The sequence below is a fragment of the Schistocerca gregaria genome, chromosome 7 (assembly GCF_023897955.1).
Source record: "Schistocerca gregaria isolate iqSchGreg1 chromosome 7, iqSchGreg1.2, whole genome shotgun sequence".
NCBI classification, from domain to species: Eukaryota; Metazoa; Arthropoda; class Insecta; order Orthoptera; family Acrididae; genus Schistocerca; species Schistocerca gregaria.
In genome coordinates, this window is record NC_064926.1 from 84,554,557 (window position 1) to 84,580,397 (window position 25,841).

Consider the following 25,841-nt stretch of genomic DNA (forward strand, 5'->3'; position numbering starts at 1 on the left):
GCCAGACTAACCACGCGCACCTCAAGCAACATTAGTTCAAAAGTCAATAAGAAACCTATACGGAATCAGCCGTTGCCAGTCTCAACAAAAATCGACACCGGTTGCTCAACTATTTTTAACTGTGTTTTGAATTTCTTTGAAACTGTCAGCCGAAAAGCTGGTTTCCTTATTTTAGGCCTGCGCCTCTGACACTCCCCAGGACATATTCTCCTCTTTTTGAGCTGTGACAGCAGTATTTTTTATTCTGTTATGGTATACTGCTAGAAGCCGACCTAGGGGAAGATCGGTTTCGATTCCGGAGAAATGTATGTGCTCGTGAGGCAATACCGACCCTACGACTTCTCATAGAAGATAGGTTAAGCAAAGACAAACCAACGCTCACAGCATTTTCAGACTTGCAGAAAGTTTTTGAAGTGTAGATTGGAATCCTCTCTTCTAAATTCTAAAGGTGGCAGGGGTAAAATACAGGGAGCGAAACGCCATTTACAAGTTGTACAGAAACAAGATGGCAGTTATAAGATTCGAGGTGTACGAAAGGGAAGCAGTGGTTAAGAAGGGAGTGAGACAAGATTGTAGCCTATCCCCGATGTTATTTAATCTGTGTATTGAGCAAGCAGTAAAAGAAATAAAAGAACAATTTGGAATAGGAATTGAAGTCCAGGGAGAAGAAATGAAAATTCTGAAGTTCGCTAATGACATTGTAATTCTGTCAGAGACAGCAAGTGGCTCGGAAGAACGATTGAAGTGGACAGTGACTTGAACGGAGGGTATAAGATGAACATCAGCAAAATAAAAACGAAGATAATGGATTAAATCAGGTGACGCTAATGGAATTAGCTTAGGAAATGGGACATTTAAAGTGGTAGATGCATTTTGCTATTTGGGAAGAAAAATAAGTGGTGGTGGTCGGAGTAGTGAGGTTATAAAATGCAGACTGGCAATGGCAAGAAAAGCATTTCTGAAGAAGAGAAATTTGTTAAAATCTATTTAAGTGTCAGGAAGTTCTTTCTGAAACTATTTAAATGGAGTGTAGCCATGTATGGGAGTGAAAGAAGTTTAGACAAGAAGTGAACAGAAGCATTTTAAATGTTGAGGGTGGATGGGTAGGTCTCGTAACAAATGAGGAGGTGCTGAATTGAATTGAGGAGAAGGGAAATTTGTAGTACAGTCTGGCTAGATGAGGGGATTAGTTGGTAGAACACATTATGAGGCATGAAGGGATCACCAATTGGTACTGGAGGGAAGCCGGAAGGGTAAAATAGCATAGTTAGACCAAGAGATGAATACAGTAAGCAGATTCAGAAGGATGTAGGTTGCAGTAGTTATTCGGGGATGGAGAGGCTTGCATAGGACACAGTAGCATGGAGAGCTACATCAATCCAGTCTTTGGACTGAAGACCGCAGCAGTAACTACAACAACCCACGACCACACTACACAGATAAACTTACGAATCAACAAAATAGTTCAACAAATAAAAAAAAATAAAGGAAAGAAGGAAAGAGAGAGACAGGCCTTATGCACCATGTGAAATGTTTGCTTCGAAACTTAGAAAGTTGTGCGACTCTCTTGGTGTACACATATTACTGTTAAGAAAGGTTACTTGTCAAATGGTATCTCCGTGAAAGATGGTCACAGAGACCACAAAGATATGCACAGCCACCTGCTGTTAGCCATTCCGACTTATGACGGTTGCCGTCCAACGTGCCGGTTATTCGAATCCGAAGTAATCGTTTCGTGCGCCCAATCGCATACAATCACGGGAGGTAGTGGGTATGATGACGAAATCAGGCCGGCAACGTTCTCCCTCGTCGGTGTTTTCACGTACGAACATTTCCGCTGTGATGTGTACAGGGGGCTTCGAATGAGAAGGCGGCGCGGTGTCGCTCCCGTGTTGTCGCTGGGCGCACCGCATGGAAGTGCCTCTGCTGCCGTGTCAAGGGCAGCCGCAACCTGGCCGCCATGCCGACAGCCCCTTGTGATCTACACGACGATGAGCCGAAACAGGCTCCGGTTCAGTGAGTGTGTATGTAGGCCTGATGTGAAAACCACATCAAGGAACCATCTCGGGCGCCTGATCTTCACCTTCCGCTCACTGTAGGTTGAACACCTCGATCCACCTGTGCGCACACGACGCCTCATTCATTTCAAAAGAGACAAAATCGCGACTTGTCTAACCACACTACGGTCAGTTACTATCTAGTTGGCATTGTTTTCTCAATTGAGGACGTTCAGCTTTATACGTCACTATGGGCGAAGTTCTGCCAGCTGGCGACTCCAAATTTCCGTTACATGCAGTACTTCAAAAGAGACAAAATCGCTACTTGTCTAACCACACTACGGTCAGTTACTATCTAGTTCGGCATTGTTTTCTCAATTGAGGACGTTCAGCTTTATACGTCACTATGGGCGAAGTTCTGCCAGCTGGCGACTCCAAATTTCCGTTACATGCAGTACTCTTAGCAATGCTCTGTCATGAAAAGAACTGCAAGGAACCTGTTGCCGTCGTGTTTGAAACCTGTTACCATTGACAGTTCTTGATACTCGTCTCCCGTCTCTGGTCATCAGCCTCTATCCACGTCTCCTTACCCGCCTGCGAGTGGTACACCACTCCATGCTGACATATCGGACAATCCGCTTTGACGCAGCAAGAAATCTGACGTCTTCGTACTGTGCTGACTATATAACCGACTAGCACAAACGCACTACTCCACTGCCATGAATTACGACAGCGGTGGTGGATCACGTGATCACCTTGAACCAGTCACAGTGTAACATGACAGTTGCGACACGCTGTCACGTTTTTGTTACCCACAACGACGGCAACGCCCCAAGTGTCCAGCAAGCGACAGTTCAGAATACGATATCCGATGGTTACGAATACTAATGTTTGTATTGTTTTATAATTTTTACAACAGTGAATGTATGTAGTGCCATGAGAATCGGCAATAACTAAAAAATGCGGCACATTTTTCATTCTTCAAATACGAAACCGTCCACCACATGACAGTTGATCTACTATTCTCTTGTAAGGTACAGATACTATTTATAGCGTAATGTCGCTTTCCTTTAATAACAAAAAACTGCAACGAAACGCCTGAAAATCCGACCGTTTACAAAAAAAATGCTTATGTCTACCCAACAAAGCCGAGATATGCTCGCTACATTTTCAGCCAAATCAGTGAATGTCGAACGCAGGAAACCTATATGGAATATAATACCAACATTAATTAACGTACCGAACAAGCTACCACAACTGTAGCTTAAGGGAAAACCATATAGACGTGATAATAAATCGTCAGAAGCAATGAAAGGGCTTCCCAACACAGGAGAAACCACTTCCTCAATTGTTGCTATAGCTGAGCTACAAACAGCAAAGAATCTTCAACACATTCGCTTTTGAGTCAAAGATAATTGCATTTACAAAAATGTTAGTGTATTAGAAAAAGTCGAATGAAGTGTAATATTGACAAATCACTTCCGTAGGTTTTTTTTTAAGTTTTAAAGAAAGTGCCTACAATAATAAAAGCATAAAGCAACATAAATATATGCTTCTCTGGCATGAAGTAATTGTTTACATTCTCTTACTTTCAGTGGAGGAAGCTGTAAATATACACATATTCGAAAGTATTTCTTTGTGAATAACGTGTAAATTTTGTCGCTCAGTCAATATGAATCAGCTTATTTTTACAAGAGTTTCACGATTATTCACGTATCTTGGTAACATATATAACGAGCATTCGTTAATCAACCTGAAAAAAAAATTGTCCTTACCAAGCATGTCACTGTCCGCTTTCTCACCACCTATATATAGTGTTTCAAACTGACCTGAATAATAGGAGATGACCAACATCTTGTCCTATGAGTTTACCATCAATGTCCTCCATAGGGGACGTGTTGCCAAGTTCAGACACCATCGCAGTAGCGTAATTTTTTAAACTGGATATCGCATTTAGGTAAGAAGAGGAATGCAAATGCAGAACTCGTGTTCAAGTGCCAAAGAGCTATATCATTTCCGTTTGGGAAAAGCTGTATTCAAGCTTCATTTTAGTGCATGCAGGGTAGCTCGTGTGGCGTTATACAAATGAAGTCGGTATCTTCCAAAAGCGATTCCGAAGGCTGTGTAATAGCAAAATAAATTTTAAAAGGATTCTATGTAAAATGAATATTCGTTATTTTGTATCACATCCTACAATCTACGCCTACAAAAATTTATTCATGTAGTGTCAACTTCTTTTCAATCATTTCCCACAGGGAGACTTGCTGCTGCTGTTTGCCACAATTAATACAGTCAGAACCTTACACGCCAAACTAAGTTAAAAGTGTGGAATCAGCCTTTCAGTAAAGGAACTTCCGTTTCCTTCAGCCTTGCAGCCTGTATCGGTCTCATTACGCCGATAACAGATTACCTCAGTGCACTCTTACTCAAGTAGTCTGTGACATGCAGCAGATCCCATCAGAATAAAAACGATTCAGCAGATCATTGTGACTACTACGTCGCCGACGACGCGGTTAATGATGGTAGGATTCCTTGAGGGCAAGGCTTTTAGCGTCAAAGCACACAACGGCAGCTTACAACCATCGATTTTTTACGAAATACTTTATACAGAATCCTCGTAAGCTACCTAAAATTCTCACAATTCTATATTTTGGTTACGTAGACATACACTGACATTAGTTTTGATTAGCTTACTAAAATGTATTGAAGGAACGACATAAACAGTATCATTAATTTTTAATTAAAGGCCAGCCGTGGTGGCCGAGCGGTTCTAGGCGCTCAGTCCGGAACCGCGCGACTGCTACGGGCGCAGGTTCGAATCCTGCCTCGGGCATGGACGTGTGTGATGTCCTTAGGTTAGCTAGGTTTAAGTAGTTCTAAGTTCAAGGGACTGACGACCTCAGATGTTAATTCCCATAGTGCTCAGAGCCACTTGAGCCATTTTTGTAATTAAAATGTTAAAATGAAGAATTTCGAAACGAAATTCCTTGACACATCTTGTGTAACTCGCACACGAAGGTGAAACCGGAAACTGGCTCACATACGTGTATATGTGAACGGATATCGCATTTATATGATTTAATTACACCTTCTATACTAGCATACCAAATACTAATATTATAATGTCGATTAATCCCGCACAAACAAGCAAAAATGTTGGAGCACTGTCTTTGCATTTTTCAGGCGGCTAACAATGCACTGTTTAGAGATTTTCTGGCAGACAAGAGGAACAATTTTGTATGTGTGAATAATGTTGTACGCAGCACAGAGCGATGTCGAGGTAAAGGCACTTGACTAGCCAACCAAGCGGCGTATGGCCACCGAGAAATCTGTTATGCGATACTGCCATTTAATTCTTTCTGTTTTTCCTTGTAACTGCGCATATTCTGCAGAAATCAGTGAATGGATTTTTTACTAGTTTTTTTTTCGCTTTACGAGACGTGCTGAAGGCAGACAACAGATAACCAGTCGCCGATGAGTCCCTTTCTATCACACGTCTAGTACGGAAATAAACCAGCACGGCAATCAGAGGAAAAGCAGCACCTGATATGAATATTCAAACAAAACGGAACCACACTCATGGTTTTAGCATTCTTTCCTTTTCCTGTGGGAAAGCTTCTCCAGAACCTAAAGGGTCACCGATACGTTAACTAAGGCATCCAAGGTTAGTCTGTTAGATAACTGACATGCGGAGGCCACGATGTACAGATATACTTCAAACTTTGTACACCTTTAGTAGGCCATTAAAACAATATAATGTGCAAGTAGTAACGTTCAGTACTCTGACAAATAGAAAACCGCAACAGAAGTTTTATGCGCATTTATGTAGCTGACGTATTTATGGGTAGCAACAGGACATGAGAGTTCATGGTGGTCCAGCGGTTAGCGTTTCAACTACGTCAGACGAACGTGTGTGGGGCGACGGTTCGACTCCCGTTCAAACGTTCATTTGTGATATTCAAAAACGATGCACCTACACTGTTCGTTCTTGCTACATTAGCAATGTCTCACCGCTACGCCGGTTAACTGCCAAAAGAGTCCTGCCTCTGTGTCTGCATCTCGAATTAGTTCCGGGTATCTAACGAGATTGCATGTATAAGGGATTTCGCAAATCCTGACACGTATACATTTTCATAAAAACCCTATGCGTATCTTCATTGTCGATATTTGAAAATATGTTTGTTCTAATAATTAAATTTAATTAAAAATCGGAAATAGGCAAATAACATGAAATTCACTAAAACTTCATGCAAATACGAGTGTTTTTTTTTTCATTATATTATCTCTCAAATGTCATATAAATTAAATAATACGACCAGTGAATAAAAAATATACGAGGGTTGGAACTTTAATAGTGGCAACTATTTATTTACAGGTCGCACAAAATAGGTACATGTTTCAAAGTTTTACCGACCTTCAGAGTAATCACCAGCATTGTGTGTAACCCGTTGCCAGCGATGTGGAACTTGTAGGATACTCTTAGCAGTGCCTTTGAGTTGACAGTTCGAGCGGCGCGTTCTAGTGGTCGACGAATTTATAGCAGATCTGCAGCGAATGCTGGGAAGTGTTTCCTTCAATTTAGAAATCGAGTAGAACTCACGAGTGCTTAAGTCAGGGGAGTGCAGTAGGGAGTGAAGTCTTATCAGTGAAACAAATCAGTAACAGCTTGCACTGTACGTGTTTGAGCATTTTCCTGCAAAATGATAGTCAAGTCCTCCAGAAGGTGTCATCACTTCTGTCGCTACGCTGTTCATTTTTGGAACACAACTTACGACCAGGGATGTCTCAAGTGGTCAAAAGGTACGTATGATGAAACGTTTTAGCATTAAATTGCAGTGAGAGCGTAACCTGGCTAACAGGCGTATCTTAGGTCCGGACGAGTTCGCTTAAGCTTTTCCTCTTGCGACGATCACGCCTGTCACACGTCAGCGTCTATGATGCGGTGTGACAGCCGCTACAACTGACAGACGTAACGAGCAAAAGGCGTGGTCGCGCCGCTAGAAGCAACATGACATCTCATTTCATAGAAACTGCCGGCAATCTGTGCAGTAGCTAATACGTCAAACAGATTTAGATCGTTATGTACCTTTCTTCTATTACGTTTCCGAATGCCGTATTCCAGCTGGACATATGACGACCCAGGTCCCCAGAAGGCTATTGGGAGTAAATGACACTTCCTTAGAATTATCGAGGTGCTTCGGCGAGCTGAACTATCGTACGCGGTACGCTAAATATATGAGACAGGATAAATACCTAGGCAGACTTCAAAAAGTATGCAATAATCCCAAACTGAAGTAGGTGACTACTTACAGGGGTATAACCGATCCATAACTTTAATAATTCATGGTCTCCAAACACCAACACGAATTATCTGCATAAGAATGGAAGATTCTTCGAACCTGACCAGGGGGAAGGTCACTTAGGGTTTTGGGGAAATGTTGGAATACACGGGACAATACGGACCGTACGACTTATCACTGAAGGAAAACTGGAGGGAAGCGAAACTACGTTTACGGTGTTTTGTAGGTTTGGAGAAAGCTTTAGAAAATGTTTTGGAATAAACAGTCTGAAATACCGAAGTTATCAGGGATAAAATGCAGGGAATACAGCTTGTACACAAACCAGGAAAGTCGAAAGGCAGTGGTAAATAAAGGAGTCAGAATTATTCATTTTGTACATTCAGTAAAATGGTTCAAATGGCTCTGAGCGCTGTGGGACTTAACATCTGAGGTCTTCAGTCCCTTAGAACTTAGAACGGCTTAAACCTAACTAACCTAAGGACATCACAGACATCCATGCCCGAGGCAGGATTGGAACCTGCGACCGTAGCGGTCGCGCGGTTCCAGACTGAAGCGTCTAGAACCGCTCGGCCACAGCGGCCAGCAACATTCAGCAAGCATCAATATTTTAGTGGAAAAAATTGAACCTCTAAGTCCTCTCGATGACACCTTAATTTCAGCAGACGCAGCTTATGGTTTGAAAGACCAGTAGATGCTCGAAATGAGTGTAGTCGGACAAATGCAAGTGATGCTGAGGGATTAAGTAGTAAATAAGACCATTTTTGCTGCTTTTGCAGTAAAATGATTACTGATGGCTGAAGTGAAGGGGATATAAAATGCAAACGGACAATAGAATGATAAACGTTTCTGAAAAAGAGCAATATGCTAACATAGAATATAAAGTTACGTGTGAGAGAGTCTTCCCTGAAAGTATTTTCTTCTGAAATAAAGCATTACATGGAGTTTTAACCTACGGTAACTAATGAGCATGTACAGTATCGAAATGGGAAGAAGAGAAATTAATCGCACAACTGGATTGAAATATGCGATACGATTTCTTAAAGTAAGAGTCAGTTGTATGACGGAAGGAAGTGTTGTGACATAAAAGCTGCAGAGGGAGACCAAAACTCCTCTACAGTGAGCAGGTCCCAACCGGTTGTGGACTGCAGCAGGTAGAAAAACACTTGCTCATAATGTACTAGCATGGAGAGCTACATCAGGCCAGTTTTAGCACTGATGACCGCTACAACAACAACAATATTTACGGAAATTTGTGACGAATCCCCAAAGAGACCGAGTGCACTTTTTAAGCATAAGCACTCGGGTATTGTTATGAGTGTAACCAGTCACATCAATGTTGTTGGTGCTGTTACTTTCATAACCATTCGCGTATTTATGATACATGTAACAAATTTACCACACTTTTTTTTAAATACTATGGCATATTACTTTCCCTCTTGCAACGTGGCAAAACCAATTTTTTTTTCTGCTTAGGTTGCATATGTGGCTTTACTGCCAGACTGCCAGCACAATGACAAAAGTTTTTCTTCTTTACATCCATGACAATGTATTGTACTGCTACTCGCTACAGTGAGCAGGCTCCAAAAACGTTGTTGGCTGCATCAGGTACGAAACCACGAGCTCACGATACACTATTATGGAGAGCCTACAGTTTGTACCCTCTACATCTATTTCTAGTACCACGGAAGTTACTGTTTCATCCGCCATGTGTTGTTTTTATTCCAAGGTGGGAGAGTTACCGAACTGCAATTACTACGTGTCCCATATCTTGATGCAAAACTTATCGCTAATGTCATTTATGCTTCTGCTCAGCACTTTCGTCTTTCTTCGGTTTACTCTTAATTCATATTACAGAATATGGATTAGACTGATTGTTCCATTCAACACGTCCTGTAATTATTCTTCACTTTGTCTGAGGATAGCAGTATAATCTGTGAATTTTACCACTGACATTGTTTCAATCTTACTCTTCAATCCCTCTTTCATTTCCGCTCTTGTCTGTTCGATGTATACACTGAAGAACATTAGATGGCCACTCTACATTGGGTGGTTTGTAGATATTATGGTTAGTGAGCTCTTCACACCTTATTGAATTTCGTCAGCTGAATTTACTAAGATTAAGCTAAGCATTAGCTCTAACGTAAATAGCAACTCAATAAACGGTGTTGTAGGTTATACCAATAAGCTCATAGCCGTATATTCTTCCTCTTTTACGAAAGTCTTTGAGCCATGCGTGGCTAGTGTTCGTGCCATATCTCATTTGACATCCTGTTTTTACTGTACTACCACCTCGTTATGTTAATTTCAATTACTGGTGTCATTGAGTTGCCGCTTTGCCTGCCGTGAGCGGCAGCAGCGGCGCTTCTCGATATAAGCACTCGCGTATTATCTTTGCTGACTGCTATTACTCCCCGGTTGTCGTGTGTTCAGAGTTAGCTCGAATTAGCAAGTGAACTGGGAGGCGCTAGCAGTGCAGTTCGGACCTGACTTACGACGCGGCAGAAGTTCAGTCGGGGCACGCTGCAGTAAGTTCCGGACAGCCATGTCTCGCCCGACGGTTGCCGATACACGTCACTTGAGGGCGGACCACCTTGGTCGGTGGTCGGTCGGTCGTCTTGTCGGACGACGTGCATGTTGTCCGGCGATCACATGCGGGTTGCCTGCGTCTGCCGACTCGCCATTCGTCCTTGTTATTGCACAGTCGCTGCCGTTATGATTGTCTAGTCCTTCATGCAAGTGCTCGTGAAACTGTGTGTAGCTTGTGACGTCGACTGCTCAGTTATTTTAGCGCTGTCCCGTGCTGATGAGTGGCAGTCGGTCGGTTGGCGTGGATCAGCCAGGTAGTCTCCACGTGGCGCAGTGGGCTGGGCCGCTGGTGGTATCTACTCAGTGTCGGAGTGTGTGGGAGCTGTTCCGATTGCTGCGGGGTTCTTTGATCACCGACCCACGACATCAAAGTTGAGTGGTGATTTAACTACCGAAGCCAGACCGTTCACATTGTTCCGTTGGTTTTGTTGGCTGGCTGTTGGGGGTATTCCCGTGAGCAACAGCGAGTGTTCGAGTTGGCGAAAGTTTGGCCACCATCCGATGGAGTTTAACTGTATTTTGGTTATTTGAAGTCCAAGTGCACCAGCGGAATTTTCTGCCTTGTGGCCGTTAGCGTTCCGGTTACCTGCCCTGGTCGCTGACGTAAAAATTCAGGCGGTGTCCTTTCCTCACCGTGTTGTCGCTGTCCAACACGTGTGTATAGTTTTCACACCTTATGCATACTTGGTTGTGTGCGGCTACGCCTTTTACGTTTTGGCTTTGGAGTTCCTTGTGCACTGGTCGGGTGGAGAGCAAGTCGTCGGTGGGTCCGTTGACTGCCGGCGGATCAGATATAGTTGGGCCGACTGCCTAAGCTAACGTTAATATTTCAAGTGCAGACCGACCCCCGGAAACTTCTGAGCGCCGCTGACTGTACTGCCTTTCCTTATTGGTGTTTGATTGTGTATTTCAAGGGCTCATAGCCGATGGTTTGAATTTGTACGCTTTTAGTTGGGTTTTTAATTAATGGGCCTCCAGTATCTTTGAAATTGAATGTTCCTTACTTGTCAAGTTTTGCATTGTTTGGGCCATCAGCCTCATTTATTTATTTCTTTATTTGATAAATCTTTGGGCTTTCCGCCTTAGAAAATCCATTATAGTTGTGTTTTTCAATCATGGATCTTCAGCCGTCTTAAAATTTAAATTCCTTATTTGTTAAATCTTTGATTGATTCGGCTTTCAGCTTCATTTAAAAAAATATATTTTAGGATAAAGCCTTGGGCTTTCTGCCTTGTAAAGATTTATTGTAGTTGTGTTTTTAATCATGGGCCTTCAGCCGTTTTAAAAGTAAAATCCGTTATTGTTAAGTCTTAGATTGTTTGGGCCTTCAGCCTCCTTTTTTAAAAATTATTTAAGTATAAAGCTTTGGACCTTCTGCCTTTGAAAATTTATTGTAATTGTGTTTTTAACTCGTGGACCTTCAGGTGTTTTAAAAATTAAAGAGGTTGTGCCCTTAAGCCATAAGACTGTGTGACATATTCAGTCGATAGTTAAGCTCAGATATTTGTGCTGTAATGTTTGGGCAACTAAATAAAGTTGTGTGTTCGACTGTAACTGACAGCCGCTCATTTCTGGCCCCTTTCCACAATTCAAATTACCTGTTTTTTCCTGCAGATTTAACTAGGCGTTCTAGTCTTCTTTGCCTGATGCATGGGTTTCTTCGATTAAAACTAAATCAACACAATTACTTAAATAAAATTTTGACAAGTAGTCACTCTTAGCTAGACTAATTCTTTCTATATTTAGTTGGCAAACAAGGACTGAAGATCCCAGTTTTTTAGCTGTTTGGTCTCGAGAAAGGAGCGTTTGTTAGTGTTCCGTCGTCTAAAGTAGTCTGCATGCTTGCGGCCAGGAAGTCTAGTAAAGACGCTCTGTCTCCTTTAGAGTTATCGAGGGTGCTTTTGTAGTATTTTACTGTGAATGAGTCGGTGGTCCTATTTTTTCTGTAAAGGGGCTGCTGTGGAGTCGTCGTGTTGTGTCTGTGCTGCAGTGAAACAGTCTATCAGAGATATAAGAGAGGAGTACGTGCTAGGATGCTGTAAGAGCACGTGGAATGCCAGTGCGATTGCAGTGGAATGGCTTAGAAACCTAGATATTAATATTTAGTTGTTTTATGCAGTGACATTTATTACGTATTGTAAACAAATGGCAGACGCTCTATCCATCTGGTATTGTAAATGTCCCACAATTATGTGACATACGAATGATGATAATATAGACTGAAGAGCAGGGGCGAAACTGCACCACTGCCTCAACACACATTTTAATCTGAATGTATCTTCATTCTTATTGTTCCGATTTGGTTCTTGCACATGTAAATAATCCATCTTTCCTTGTAGCTTATAGCTATTTATTTCAGAATTTCCATCATCTTCCATCATTTTAAACTGTCGGACACTTCTTCTAAACCGGAAAATCAGAGATACATGTCATTATTATTCTTGTTTCCATTGCCTCTGACGCCCTTCCCGAAAACCACACTGCTCGTCATCTAACAGCTACTTAATTTTGTTTTCCATTCTTCAGATTATTATTCGCGTCAGTATGTTAGACGCATGCGCTGTTAAGCTGATAATTCTCGTTCCTATCTGCCACTTCTGTCTTCGAAATTGTGTGAGAGATACAAGTCGTCCATAAATGTTAATCCTGATTTCAAGATTAAATATTAAGTATATTTTTGATAGCAACGTTAGTTTTTTGTTACCGGTCTACTAGGAAGCCAGTGAATTTTCTGTACAACTTGTCACAAGGAGCGCTGTGTGAGCTATATCGTAAATATGCCTTCCTTTCAGGAGAAAGCTCAGTGTCATGTGGCTAGCAGAAACTAAATCACCCATTACTTTGCAGTGAAAGTTTGTGTCCCACTTTGGAAAGAAAGTACCTGATGTGAAATTAATCAGAACATGGATGGAAACCTTTTCAGTAATAGGGTCGGTTGAGAAACGGACACGCAAGGGCAGACCATCTGTTGTGGAGACGATGGTCCAGGCATTTACAACCACATTCGTGAGCTCACCACAGAAATCGAATAGACAAGCTTCGCGGGAACTTCAAGTTCCAAAGAGTACATTGCACAAAGCAGTTCGCATGGTTCTTAAATGGTACGCGTACATGGTCCAAATTGTTGAGGCATTATGACCAACTGATCGCCCAAAAGTGGAAAATTTCCAATAGACATGCTAAGTCGTTTGGATGAGGACAATTATTCCTTGAAGCACGTAATTTTTCCGATGAGGCTACAGTTTGTTTTTGGCTCAGTTAACCGCCATAATGTCCGGAGCTGGCGATCAGAAAATCCTCATATGGTACGATAACACGTCCAAAGATTAATGTGTGGTTCAAAAATGGCTCTGAGCACTATGGGACTTAACAGCTGAGGTCATCATGCCCTAGAACTTACAACGACTTGAACCTAAGGACATCACACACATCCATTCCCGAGGCAGGATTCGAACCTGCGACTGTAGCGGTAACGCGGTTCCAGACTGAAGCGCCTAGAACCGCTCGGCCACTCGGGCCGGCGATTAATGTGTGGTGTGGGTTAATGTATAATCGAGTGATGGCCCCTTTTCCTTCCTTGAAGGCAATGTAAGTGGATATGTTTACCTATGCATGTTGGTACATTACACCGTTGCCCAGCTACAGGATATGTAAGACACTGTCATATTCCAACAAGACAGCCCTCCCACTCAGTGCGCTCTAGAAGTCTGCGAGTTTCTTGATGAAACCTTCCACAACAAGTGGACAAGCAGGGAAGGTCCAATTCCATGGCACTCAAGGTCATTTCACATTACCCCCTTTGATTTCTATCTTTAGTGGCAAGTGAAAGACACTGAATATAAGAGAAGCCATTGGCGTAACCACATCAGATTTGTTGCACAATATATGGCAAGAGACTGAATACCGGATTGATATTTTGCTTGTTACCAGATATCAACGTGCTGGTGATGGTTCAAATGGCTCTGAGCACTATGGGACTTAACTTGTCAGGTCATAAGTCCCATAGAACTTAGAACCACTTAAATGTAAGTAACCTTAGGACATCACACACATTCATGCCCGAGGCAGGATTCGAACCTGCGACCGTAGCTATCGCGCGGTTCCAGACTGTAGCGCCTAGAACCGCTCGGCCACCTCGGACGGCTGTTGAAGTGATTTAAATGTTAAAGTTTATTATCAATATTAAATGCTTAGGTAAGATTCAAAACTAAATGAGTAGACGCAAATGTGTTACAACACATGTTTGATTTACTGTATCCAATAAAGTTAGATTGTTTTGTCATCAGACTAACATTTATGGAAACGCTGCATTTTTTCCGGAAGATCTTGGAGTGTGTTCAGACTCGCAGTTTCTACATAACATCTTGAATACTCGCTTAACTGCTAACTACCTCCATGAATTCAGAAAATTCGAAAGAATGTTATGTACCCCTTTCTTCCTCACTTGATCGCAAATTTTCCAAATTTCTTTTAGACTCTGACTCCAACACTGGCTCACCTGTTTCTTCCACATCGACTCCAGTTCCTTGCTCAGTCACTACATCAGACAAGTCCTTCCCATAGAGAGGGCTTTAGTGCTCTTTTAACTACATCCGGTCTCCTCTCTGCACTTGACGTTGGAATTATCATTGCGCTCTTAATGTTGACACTCTCGCTTTTAATTTCCCCGAAGGATGTTTTGAATTTTCTAAATGCTGAATAATTCCTTTAGAGGACCATTGTTCTTTCGATTTCTTATCATTTTTCCCACCACTATTTCGCCTTGACTTCCCTGCACTTGCCTTTTATTTCATTCCGAAGTGCCTTGTACTCGTATTTCCGTATTCGTGAACTTCAATGAACATGTTTCTACTTTTTTCTTTCGTCGATCGTTTGAAGTATCCTTCCTGTTACTCAAGCTTCCTTCACAGTTACTTTCCTTGTACCTACATTTTTCCATCCAACTTCTGTAATTTCCCTTTTACTCCTCAAATGAACCACCTAACGTGATATTGAATATCGCAGTAGCCGCAGAAAACTTGAAACATATCATTTCTTAGTTCTTTCTTCTTTGCGCATAGATTCTTCCTGGCTAGTCTCTTAAACTTCAGCCTACTCTACATCATTACTAAACCGTGACCAGAATCTATATCTGCTCCTGATAACGCCTTAAATTAAATACTTGACTCGGAATCTCTGTTGACAATGGTGTAATGTAGATGGAATCTTCTTGTATCTCCAGGCGTGTTCAAAGTACACCGACTCCTTTCGTGACTTCTGAACAAGTGTATTTGCTACTGTAAGGGGTGATCAAAAAACTCCCATTCGAACGCCTTATAGGTCTGAGTCGGTACGCAAAATTGCCGTGAGCGTTGAGGCAAGCATCCCACCGATACCCAGTCTGAAGCACCCACGTGGCAAATCATCGTGAACTGCTGCGTGAAGAAGTCCGTAGCTGCCTGTCGCACATCCTCGTCCGGCAGGAATCGCCCACCCTTCACGTCTTTTTTAAGGAACATGAGGCCTGAGAATAGCGTGGTGAGATATCGGGACTATAGGACGGTTGCTCGAGTGTCTCCCATTTGAATTTGCGTAACTTCTGCGATACGACACGTGAGAAATAGGGACGTGCGTTGCAACGAACTTGGCGCTCCATTCTATAACGACGTTCTGCATTTTCCGACGGATGTCTACGGGTGTTCGTTATGCAGCAACAAAGAAAAGACCCTGTTTCGACGCAATGGGTAATAACGTCGCCAAAGTTCATGTTTCTTCATTTGCCGCCCGTTTGTGAGAAAGACACGAATGCCACCTTAACCCCTTGCCCACATGTCGGTGCTTATATATCTGAGTAGGAGTCGCGCTACGCTGCATATACGCTATAGCAATGTGCTCAAATGGGAATTTTATGACCGCCTTTTATACTAGGAGAAATTTATGGAATAACTCAGTTACTCTCTCTTTTTTCCGTCGTTCCTATCACCAAATCCACTTGTATCGCTTTCCAGTCTCCCATCATTACTAATTATCAGCTCCTTTTACCTACTGAATTAACCGTTCAGTATAATGATAAACGTTCGGTCTCTCTCCATCTTGTGCTTGTGGCGTTGGCATACATACACTGTTGTTGGTGTTCGCTGACGATCGTGATGAGAACGATCGTGTCACTGAACTGTTGCAGCAACTCAATCTCCACCATACTTTCGTATTCATAACGAATCTTACACAGTTGAACCATTTTCTGTTGTTGATGATATAACCCTATATTCACCTGACCAAAAATTTTTATCTTCGTTCCGGTTCAATTTATCGACCCCCACTGTATCCAGACTGAGCTTGTGTGTTTCCCTTTTCAGACCTACTGGCTTTCACATCACCCTAAAATTTCTGACATTTCATGATCCAATTCGTAGTACTCCTATGCAACCATTTCATTGGCTGTTCCACTTTTCTCTCATGGCTACCTGCCCCTCCGCAGTCCCTCCCGGAGATCCAAATGGAGTACTCCCCTATCTGAGATCCAAATGGAGTACTAACACGAAACCTTTTACCAATGGAGTGAACATCATAAAATTATTTTTAAAATTACAGGCTACCTGTTTTGTGACTACACATAGTATGTAATAGCTTCCATAGCATTCTGCACCCTCATGTAGTTGATCGTTCCCGTTTCATCTGCCTTTTAGGCACAGTTTCCCATCCCTAGGGCAAGAGAGTGTCCTGAACTGTCTGCTCCTCTGCCATCTTTTGCTAGGCAGTGCGCAGAACGATGGTGACTCGTTATGCCGGATGTCTTCGTCCACCGTTGCTGATGACTTTTAGACAAAACTTAACAGTGGCTGGCTTCGAATCCAGGACGCGGACATTTTTATTACGACTAAATGAAGCTTCACATTGACAACAGGTCCAGAAATATATCAGTTAGCAGTTCCTTTTCAAATTCTAAGCTGTACAGAATGTAGTTTAAGAACTCTAAATACGTCAAAATGAACGCGGTAAAAAGCCAATCAAAGTGGAGTCTACAAAAATTACTGGTAGCCTTAAGTATTTTAGATAATGCTTAAATATCAGTTCTCTCGTTACATGATTTCATCAATTTTCTTGCGGTGCACCCAATATTTACCTACATTAGACTATTTATCAGTAACTGATATAGTTAGCACCATAAATTATATGAAGTAATTTAATCAAACGTATGTAAGTCTATAAACATAAAGTACATTATGTTGCGACTGTCTCCGTATTTTTCGTTCGTCTTTTGTCTCTGTTATGATGTCTGTATGTACCTTGATATTCGTTCGTTGTATTACAAAGAATATCAAATTATTCGTTCGTTTGTTATCTTATAACGAATATCAAACGTCATATAGAAAAAACACATGCAAACACACAGCCATACAAAGGCGCACAAGCATATTCTAAGGACTACTGAACATGAATCACAAATAAAAAGGAAGTGACTCCTGTATGCTGTGTGGCTGCTCCCGGCGGAGGTTCGAGTCCTCCATCGGGCATGGTTGTGTGTGTTTGTCCTTAGGATAATTTAGGTTAAGTAGTGTGTGACCTTAGGGACTGATGACCTTAGTAGTTAAATCCCATAAGATTTCCCACACATTTGAACTCCTGTATGGAGCAAAACAGACAGGATTTCATTTATTCCCATATACGGATCACATCTCCAATAAAAATATAATAATTTCAGTTCCCAGAGAGGCAGCAGATGAAACGATTGAATGCTACCGAACCATCAGTTTTGTAAGTCATGGATGAAAAATATTGAGAAGAATTATTTACAGGAAATTGGGAAAACAAATAGAATCTGAGTCTGCGTTCCGGAGAAACGTAGCAACACTTCAGGTACTACTGACCCTACGTTTTATCTTAGAAGACAGCTTAAGGAAGGCATTTTGTAACACTTTTAGATTTAGAGAAAGCTTTTGGCAATATTGACTGTACCACACTGCTTGAAAATTTTAGGCCGTATGTATAAAATATACGGACTGAAAGGTTACTTGCAATCTGTACAGAAAACAGACTGCAATTTTACGTTTCAAAAGATTCAAAAGGAAACAGTAGTTGCAAAAGAGAGTGAAACAGATTTCTAGCTTATCACCGATGTTATCAACCTGTACATTGAGCGAGTTGTAAAGGAAACAAAGGATGAACGTGGAGAGGGAACTAAGGTCCACAGAGCAGAAATAATTGTTCAGATTTTCCCATGACGCTGTGAGTCTGTTACAGACGGGAAAACACTCGAGAGGGCAGTTAAATGGAATGGACAGTATCTTGAAAGTGGGATATAAGGTGAACATCAGCAGAAGTTGCACAACGTTAACGGAATGGAGACGAATTAAGTCAGTGGATGCTTAGGGAATTACATTAGGAAATGAGACACTAAAAGTAGTCGCTAGGTTTTGCCGTTTGGGTAGAAGAATACCATGATGGGCGAACTAAAGAGGATGTAAAATGTAGACCTGTAGTAGCAGGAAAATCATTTCAGAAAAGGACAAATTTGTTAAAATTGAATATAAATTTAATTGTTTGGAAGGCTTTTATGAAAGTAGTTGACAGGAGCGTAGTTTCGCAGAGAAGTGAAACATGGACGATAAACAGTTCACGGAAGAAGAGATCAGAAATGTGGTGCTTCATAAATTTACTGAAAATCCCAGGGGTGTTCGAATAATTGATGGGGAGGTACTAAATAAGAATGGGGAAGAAAGAAATTTGTCGCCAAGCTTGATTACAAAATAGTGATTCGATTGGTACGACACGTCCAGTGGAATGGTCAGGGAAGTGTGAGGGGTGAATTTTTTGACGGAGGCGTAAGCACGAATACAGTAAGTAGGTTCAAACGCATGTAAGTTGCAGCGGATATTCATTGTCGAAGATGACTGTACGTTATAGACTAACATGCAGAGCTGTATCAAGTCAGTCTTAGGGCTGAAGACAACAACAACAACAACAACAACAACAACAGGTCATCGCCAGGTAACAACTGTGTGACGCAATATAACTTGAGACAGACACAAACTCCAGTTGACACAGATGTTAAGACTTTTAATATTAGAATTCTGATGTTGCAGACGTTTTGATACCAAATAAATTGTCGGCCGCGGTGGCCATGCGGTTCTAGGCGCTTCAGTCCGGAACCGCGCGCCTGCTACGGTCGCAGGTTCGAATCCTGCCTCGGGCATGCATGTGTGTGATGTCCTTAACTTAGTTAGGTTTAAGTAGTTCTAAGTTCTAGGGGACTGATGACCTCAGATGTTAAGTCCCATAGTGCTCAGAGCCATTTGAACCATGACAGTTTCAGTATAGACAACCACCTGAAATTCTTGTTAGTAACTGCCTTGACAGAGTTTCTGAGGCAGCGTAATGTTCCTGACACCACACTGAGCCCCGTTTAACCATATTCATGCCTTAAGTGCAAGAGAGAGAGAGAGAGAGAGAGAGAGAGAGAGAGAGAGAGAGAGAGAGAGAGAGACTTGCTTCCCGCCGTGGCATTTGTATTTTGAAAATAACGTAGCTGCCTTTTGCGAAAATCTCTGTCGCAGCCTCAGCACGAGTTACTTCACTGCAGTTTTTTAAAGGATATATCTAGTGCCATTAAAGGAAGTGTATTTTTTCCATTTCTTTAGTGTCAATGAGATACAAGAAATAAAAGTGTTACCAGTACCGAAAATTGCTTGCAGATTTACGTAGCATCATTTGCCATAAAACTAGTTTCGATGTCTAAAAGGGTAAAAATAATGTTCGAAGTACTCAAAGTTGTCAGGAACCTTTTTCTGTGATATATTGTAGCAATTTCAGCAAGAGGTCGAGCAGACAGTGTAATACACACATACATTAGTAATTTATTAAAACTCGAACATGTCAAACAGTTAACTTTAGGAGCAAGAAGTGACCGTACATATTACATATAATTAAAGCTGTCGCTGACACTTACAATATTTAGCACTTCATTGCAGATTAGTAGATTCGCAAAAGAGTTCAATTCCTTAGACGACGTGAGGTTCAGAATAGCTTCCCTATTCACACGCTGCCGGTTCTGTACTACGACGGTACAGCCGTTGGCGTAAGCGATGATTACAATTGGTCGCTGATTACATAGGGACTGAGCTAGGCGTCACTGTGCTAGGACATAAATGACTTGCGGCTGCGACGGCGTAACGAAGCACTTGGTAGCGTGTCTGCACCGACGTCTCCGATTCGTTGCTGCGTTTGGTAGCCAATGGCTTTACTTCTGGTGCTTTCTTGAGGTACCAATTTTTGCGTGATACCGTGTTCTACAGACGACGCCACATTTATTGCTGTTGCTAAACGTACTGCGATAACTAGCAAAACCAGTTCGTGTGATGTTTCATAAAAATAAAGAGTAACAATAGAAAATGCTAATTTGCTTCTTACTATAATGAATATTTACTTAAATTTTACTCTAACTGGGACTGTCCTCGTAACAATTTCAAATACATCTAACGCAATTTCTTTTTTCATATGAAGATTAATGCAAGATTCCCTAAGTAATTGAATTTTCTCGTTTTGAGAAGACCGAAGGAGTGATCTTTTGCACTAGCTTATAACATTCAACAGCAAAAATCCTAATAATATTTCTTTATTTAAGACAACCTGTTTCGATAGACTTTGCCGACCGGTGAGGCCGAGCGGTTCTAGGGGCTTCAGTGTGGAACCACGCGGCTGCTAAGATCTCAGGTTCGAATCCTGCTTCGGGCATGGATGTGTGTGTTGTCCCTAGGTTAGTCAGGTTTACGTAGTTCTAAGTCTAGGATAGGATAGGATAGGATATGGGGTTATGGGCGCTCAACAGTGTAGTCTTTAGCGCCCGAACGGAAACAATAACGGACGAGCGTCACTAAAATGCAGCAAGTGCAAAAATAAGACTAAAATTAAAGGTGACAGTCTACATAGGCACTGTGCACGTCAACAGTAGCAAAGTGGAAAGCAGCATGTAAAGAGGAGAACTGCAAGAGAACGTAAGGTAAGGGGTTAAAATGAAAGACATAGCACATGTTTGGAACTGGCCTATTACAAGAATAAAAAGGGCTGGTCAGCCACTCGGCAACACACTAAAAATTCCAACCTAAAATTTTAGGCTGAAGCCCAGAAACAGTACCTTAGAACTTTCTTGACACTCGCCTCGTCATCGGCTAAAATCGAGGCCAGATCCCCACTAATATGAACTTCCGCTCTGACAGAACGATATAAATCACACTCAACTAAAATGTGGCGTACAGTGATTCGTACGCCACAGGCATCACACAGTGGGGGTTCCTGTCGCCGTAGTAAGAAGGCATGCGTAATAGGGCACTGCCCTATGCGAAGACGTGTAAGGGTGTAAGGATCACATTGTCCCGCCTAGGTGACCGGCAGGAGGAACACCACGACTGGATGGTGGGTTTCACCAACAGCAGCTTATTTTCCCTCACCGCCAGCCATTCCTCCTCCCACAATTGCATAGACTTCCGCCGCAGCACAGAAACGACACCTTGCAAAGGAAAAGAACATTGTGTCACCTCCGGTAATCTGCAGGCATCCTTGGCAGCTCGATCAACTTGTTCATTTCCTCGTATGCCCACATGCCCTGGCACCCAGTAAAAGGACACTTGCTTGCCCTGCCGTCGGAGGATGTACGGTAGATCGTAAATCAGCTGTTCCAACTTCTCCGCTGGGTACAGGTTCTGCAGTGACTGTAATGCGCTCACTGAGTCAGAGCAAATTAGAAAGTGTTTGCCCCGAATACACCGTATCTGCTCCAATGCCTTCAGGATCGCGTGAAGTTCTGCGGAAAAAACAGTGTATTCCTGGGGAAGGCGAATCCTGATGACACGTTCTGGGAACACTACGGAGCATCCAAGGAAATCCCCCTGTTGGTATCCATCAGTGTAGACTACTGTAAAATCATGATGCCTATCTACAATATTAAAAAACAAAGATTTGAAAGTAAAATCTGATGTACTGTCTTTCTTAAAATTTACCAAATCTAAATGCAGTCTGGCCCTCTGGAGAAGCCAAGGTGTATATCTGCTCCAACCTCGACGTGAAACATTAAAAGCGGCCACACCCATCTCTAAAATGCAATGCTTTGCACGAATCGCATAGGGCCTTGTTGCTCGTTCCAGAGTCTAGGGGACTGATCACCTCAGATGTTAAGTCCCATAGCGCCTAGAGCTATTTGACCACTTTTCTCGATGCACTTTGTTGTCATCACCAGGTCCTGAAAAAAAAAAAAACATTTTTGTTATTGAGCTGTTCATTTTACTTTAGACTCCCTCAGTGACCGCATATGGTTGGTGCTCCCGTCGCTGTCGATCAGTGATCCCAGCACGCATAAACCCGATACCATAGATGTCTACGTATGCGTAGCGGTACTTCCCTTTCGGTAATAAATTGGGCGTACCTGTTACTGGTTCATGATCAATCAGCAAAGCGACGACCAGCGGTATAGTCTTCAGTAAATCCACATCAATCATTCACTCTACACTGCCTCTGATGTTCAACCTACTGCAGCCAGTTCGTATTCCCAGTAGCAAAATAACATATATTTCTTACATTGAGCTTTCCATCATTTGTAAATGAGTGAGACAGAATTTTCTGAAAAAAGAAAATATTGTCATGGTATATCATCAGAACTGAACGACATAGTTTCATGCGTCTTCTGCAGTCTCAATGGTTAATTTGCGGGTAAAACGACACATAGTACGGATGGAAGCAGTGTGATGCCAACTGCTGACATCGCGAGGCTGATTTACTCTAGAGCCACTCGCGATTTCTGTGGAGGTAAGGTCCGAATTGTGAGCAACAGGCGTCACTTCCTGTGGTGTCTGGCCCTTCGAAGACGTGTACTTGTGTGTGTTTCTGCCTGCAGTTCGCTCCGTGGTGTTCGCTCGGGAACTGGTTGAGACAGGCCTTTATTTACTGACAGGATCTTTTTGTGACTCTTTGGTTGTGCCACGTTGCATGACTGTCGGTGGTACACCATTCCCTGCAGACACGTTGGGCAGTCCGCGTTGATAGCCCAGGTAACCGAGGAACTTCATTCACGATGTACTCATCGGAATGTCCAGACATAAAAACACTTTTCTGAAATTCAGTCTCTTCTCCATGGCGACGACCTATCTTACCACGATGATTCCGTACAACTAAGTGATACCTACACGCCAATTCGCTGCCATGATGAACGTCATCCTTGGAGCGTCACTTCGCCATCTAATACCAGTTCTGTACCGTCTACAGCACTCGAGTGACCAGTACTCTATTTAAAGGACTTGACTAAGATTTTGCTGGTGAAATTAATATGCAATGGTCAAAAACCACCCTATGTCCTACAGCATATCAGACTGATCGCGAGTAACATACACTCCTGGAAATGGAAAAAAGAACACATTGACACCGGTGTGTCAGACCCACCATACTTGCTCCGGACACTGCGAGAGGGCTGTACAAGCAATGATCACACACACTGCACAGCGGACACACCAGGAACAGCGGTGTTGGCCGTCGAATGGCACTAGCTGCGCAGCATTTGTGCACCGCCGCCGTCAGTGTCAGCCAGTTTGCCGTGGCATACGGAGCTCCATCGCAGTCTTCAACACTGGTAGAATGCCGCGACAGCGTGGACGTGAACCGTATGTGCACTTGACGGACTTTGAGCGAGGGCGTATAGTGGGCATGTGGGAGGCCGGGTGGACGTACCGCCGAATTGCTCAACACGTGGGGCGTGAGGTCTCCACAGTACATCGATGTTGTCGCCAGTGGTCGGCGGAAGGTGCACGTGCCCGTCGATCTGGGACCGGACCGCAGCGACGCACAGATGCACGCCAAGACCGTAGGATCCTACGCAGTGCCGTAGGGGACCGCACCGCCACTTCCCAGCAAATTAGGGACACTGTTGCTCCTGGGGTATCGGCGAGGACCATTCGCAACCGTCTCCATGAAGCTGGGGTACGGTCCCGCACACCGTTTGGCCGTCTTCCGCTCACGCCCCAACATCGTGCAGCCCGCCTCCAGTGGTGTCGCGACATGCGTGAATGGAGGGACGAATGGAGACGTGTCGTCTTCAGCGATGAGAGTCGCTTCTGCCTTGGTGCCAATGATGGTCGTATGCGTGTTTGGCGCCGTGCAGGTGAGCGCCACAATCAGGACTGCATACGACCAAGGCACACAGGGCCAACACCCGGCATCATGGTGTGGGGAGCAATCTCCTACACTGGCCGTACACCTCTGGTGATCGTCGAGGGGACACTGAATAGTGCACGGTACATCCAAACCGTCATCGAACCCATCGTTCTACCATTCCTAGTCCGGCAAGGGAACTTGCTGTTCCAACAGGACAATGCACGTCCGCATGTATCCCGTGCCACCCAACGTACTCTAGAAGGTGTAAGTCAACTACCCTGGCAGCAAGATCTCCGGATCTGTCCCCCATTGAGCATGTTTGGGACTGGATGAAGCGTCGTCTCACGCGGTCTGCACGTCCAGCACGAACGCTGGTCCAACTGAGGCGCCAGGTGGAAATGGCATGGCAAGCCGTTCCACAGGACTACATCCAGCATCTCTACGATCGTCTCCATGGGAGAATAGCAGCCTGCATTGCTGCGAAAGGTGGATATACACTGTACTAGTGCCGACATTGTGCATGCTCTGTTGCCTGTGTCTATGTGCCTGTGGTTCTGTCAGTGTGATCATGTGATGTATCTGACCCCAGGAATGTGTCAGTAAAGTTTCCCCTTCCTGGGACAATGAATTCACGGTGTTCTTATTTCAATTTCCAGGAGTGTATTTCACCCTGACACCACTGCCACACACACTTCATCCATATCGCTTTCTCTTGCCTAAGCATTACAACCAGAATCCCATCCAACACTGCACCAACCATATCGTACTGTACCCGGGACCCACCATAACCACCCAACCTCCCTCTGTAACACCATTCCGTCCAGCATTTTAGCCGTCAAGACCCAGAAGTCTACAACAAATAGAGCCACAGCATCTCCAACATCAAGTGTGTAGCAAGCATTATAACGCCATCTCCATCGCCATCTCAGCCATTCACAGGTACATGTAGATTGCTTTTTAAACTTCTCGCGGCGTAATGAAAAGTCCATTAAACTTCGAACATGCAGCAGCACAAATACTTTTTTTCTTTTTCCTTTGCGCGGCTGCGTGCCCGAAATTTAATGTGCATGGTGGTTATAATTAACGTTAAACTTTCAAACCGCTGTAGGAATAACGTCACTGATCAGAATGATGTCAAATTCCAAGGGAATATCATCGGAGAAGGGGGAAAACATATGGCAGCAGAAAAAATGTGAAAATTGATCAATAGATGACGCTGTATCTGTCACGCTACGTAAGTAAAACACCTGTCATGCTCACGACCGAGTGAAGTTGGTTTAAAAAAGCCAGGTACGAGGCTTTACCGCCTTTCGCGTCTGCGACGATCGCCATGACAATCTCAATGGTGGGGCGTGCTCTGCTTGTAAAGAAGCTGTGTTACAAGAATGATGACTGCACATGTCGCTCTACAAAAGTTATGGGCACTGAAGGGTTTGAAAAAAGGCGTTGGTCCGGTGACTGATGTGAGTCTGGAGACAATGATTCGGAAATTTGAAACGACGGGTTCTTTTGGTGTGCAACCTGTTAGAGGAAGGAAACAAATTGATTCAATGTCAGTGTAAGCAGTGGCCACAGCTCTGCAAGAGAAGACGAGCGATGGTGTGCAAACGTGTAGTGCACAGAGAATTGCCCGAGCATTAGACATACCTGTGAGTACGGTGCGTAAAATCCTACGAAACATCCTTCTTTTGTATCCATTCAGAATTACCCACGTGCACTACTTTATTCCAGCTGACCTGCCAGCAAGAGAGAACTTTGCTTTAGAATTTCTTGCTCGCATGGAAGTGGACAATGATTGACTGTGGAAGATTTTGTGAAGAGACGAAGCCCACTTCCATCTGCCAGG